The sequence below is a fragment of the Galeopterus variegatus genome, unplaced genomic scaffold, assembly GCF_000696425.1.
Source record: "Galeopterus variegatus unplaced genomic scaffold, G_variegatus-3.0.2 Scaffold1737, whole genome shotgun sequence".
Lineage (NCBI taxonomy): Eukaryota > Metazoa > Chordata > Mammalia > Dermoptera > Cynocephalidae > Galeopterus > Galeopterus variegatus.
In genome coordinates, this window is record NW_007727848.1 from 354,875 (window position 1) to 357,834 (window position 2,960).

General features: G+C 48.1%; 1 pseudogene; it reads right to left on the reverse strand.

Moving 5' to 3' along the window:
* Positions 1 to 334: 334 nt before the first annotated feature.
* On the reverse strand, positions 335 to 2,333 carry LOC103595298 (annotated as a pseudogene).
* Positions 2,334 to 2,960: the final 627 nt, after the last annotated feature.

The window sequence follows — 2,960 nt, forward strand, 5'->3', positions numbered from 1 at the left end:
TTGTGTAAGGATCTGGAAAGAGACTAGTGCAGATAAAGTCACTGAATTTTTGACAAAGGTGGCAAGCCAATTCAATGGGGAAAGGAAAGTCTTTTTATCAAATGGTGCTAGAACAACTGGGTATCTGTATGTAAAAAAAAAAAAAAATCATCACCTGAAAGAAAAAATTATTCCAAAGTAAAAGATAAACATAAGGCTTCTAAGAGAAAACAGAGGGAAAAAATCTTCACATCCTTGGGCTAGGCAAAGATTTCTTATACAAGGCACAAGAAGCACTGACCATAAAAGAAAAACGTTGATAAACTGATCTTTAGCAAAATAAAAATTACTATTATTATTTCTCACTGGTATATTTTATACGTCAAGATATTACACACTAACTTTCCTGGCGGAGCAGGTCAGTGTATCGAGTTCTGATCCTGTGCAAAATGTGCACCTTTGAAAGTGAGTCTCCCTTGGTCAGGGTCACGGCGGGTTCTCCGCGAAGCAGGCGCAGAGGCTTCCCTGCTCGGTCTCGGCGACAAGCGTCCCTCTCAGCCACGCTCAGAGCCTTGTGCCCAGCCTGGCATGCAGACGCTGTGGTTGTGGCTAAGGTTGAAGGGGCATTCGCAGGTGTGTCCACGTCGGGGATGCAGGCGACCTCACAAGGACTCCTCTCTGCACAGCAGTACGGGTTGACTTCTCAGTCCTCGGGGTCAGCTGCACGAACTCGCTGGCCGTCCGGACCGCGTCATTGTCACCTGCGGCTGAAACGGAGGGAGGGTCGCTTCTTCTCCAGCAGTTCCTGGTCTGTGCTGCGGAAGAAGACGTGAGACTCAACATTGGGAAACCCAGTCTGTGGCCGCAGCCAAGCCTCTCTCTGGGGTCTTATTTAATAATCCTTTTGAAAGACGGGAGGCTTTGAAGGAGAGGAATCGGGAATAGCTTGGAAAAGGTAGTCTGTGTTCTTGTCGGGGTTGTCGGTGATGAAGTCAAAAGGAGAGTGGCAGGCCATCACCTCAAACACGATGTGCCGCAGCGCCCACCAGTCCAGCTGAACCTGTACTACTCTCCCCACAGGATTTCTGGGGCGATGTAATTCGGGGTTCCACAGAAAGTGCACGTTGTGTCCCCAGGGACAGGCCTTCCTTGCACCTGCCATAGTCACTCAGTTTGATGTGTCCGTCGGCCTCAAGCAGGACTTTGTCCAGCTCCAGGTAAATAATCCCTCAATCGTGTGAGAAGTTGAGAGTGATGCAAATCTCAGCAGCTAGAATCTCTGTCCCTGCATGTGGAACATGAGGTCCCCGCTCCCCCACTGAAGTACTCTGTCACCAGGAACAACCGACATGTTGTCTGGAAGCAGGAGTGTAAACCAACTGCGAAGGGGTGGCTGAACGCCTGCCCAGCACGTGCTTTTCTGTACCCAGTCGATGTCCTTGTTGTTATGCTCCAGGTCCTCTTCACCACCTTTGTGACATAGATGTGCTGTTCTTCAGCTGCACCAAGGGGACCTTGGTGTAGCTCTGTGCCTGATGACACTGATCAGGTTGAAGCCCTGCAGCCCAAGGCTCTGAAAGATTTTAATGCCGTCCATGCCATAGACAACTGGCTTGAGGTCCTCAGAATCATCTTTAATGTTGTCATGTTTCCAGGTTGAAGAAATATAAGCAATTCCATCAGTAACCTGGGAAGGAAGGTCCATGTCGCAGTTCTTGTCCTTTACTGGAGATTCTTGGGAAGGCATGACAGAATCCATGGCTTCTGCAGGTCAGCGGGACAAAGACGTGGCAGTGCTTAGGGACCAGCAGTCTGCAGTTGATGCACCTGCAGCCCTGCCTGGCCAGGCCCCTTGTCCTCTCGCTGCATTGGCTGCAGTAGGCTCTCCTGTTAACGCGCTTGTCATACAAGATGCCTTTGGCAGTACAGTTTCCTCTGTTTTCTGGCTCCGCAGCAGTAGTGGGATTTGTCAGCCCCCGGACAAGGCCTGCCTGGCTGCTCGGGGATGCCAGGGAAAACATGAATGATGATCCGTTCATCCTTGTCCTGACCACCAGGTGGAAGGCCTCCTGCAGCTCCACCTGGCAGACATGGTACAAGGGTCACCTTTGCTGTCCACTCACTCAAGATCGTGGCGGTGTTCAGGCTGGTGATCAGGGTGTCCTGCCATAGCATACCTTCAGCTGATGTGGCTGCAGCTCCTGTCCATCTCGGGGCATGTCCTGCCCGGCATGGTGCAATCCCCTAGCTGCCCTCAGAGCTGCGACCTGGGTGCTTGGCCCATGGCACAAGGCTCCTGTTTGGCGTGGCGGGAGCTTGAGGCTGGGCCCATGGAGGAAGGTGGACTGGAACATGCAGCAAGGCCCTGATGGATGTTAGCCCTGCCATTCTGCAGAACTCCAGCAGCAGGCCTGAAGATTCTTTTTATTAATACACACCATTAGGGAAATAAAAAGGCAACCACAGGAGAAAATATTCTCACTACACATATCTGGTAAAGGGCATACTCAGAATATGTAAAGAACTCTTACAACTCATCAAGAGAAACCACAAAAAAAGAAACCTGAGTAAAATATTTTAAGGGAGACTAAACCCATGAACATGTGTTAAACATCATTGTTTACCAAAGAAATAAAAATTAAGACCCCAATAATATGCTATTTCACCACCAAAGGAGTTGGGTTAAATCAAAAAAGACTGACAATAAATGTTGGTGAGAATATAGAACAACTGAAATTCTCATACATTGCTGTTGAGAGTGTAAAATGGTAAACCATTTTGGAGAAATGTTTGACATTTTCTTATAAAGTTAAACATATATGTATCATATGACTAAGAAAATCTACCCCCAGGTATTATTTCCAAGAGAAATGAAAAACATATACACAAAAAGACTTGTACAAGAAAGTTCACAATAGCCCTGTCAATAACACCAAAGTGGATACCCAGATGTCCATCAACATGAGAATGGATAAACCAAC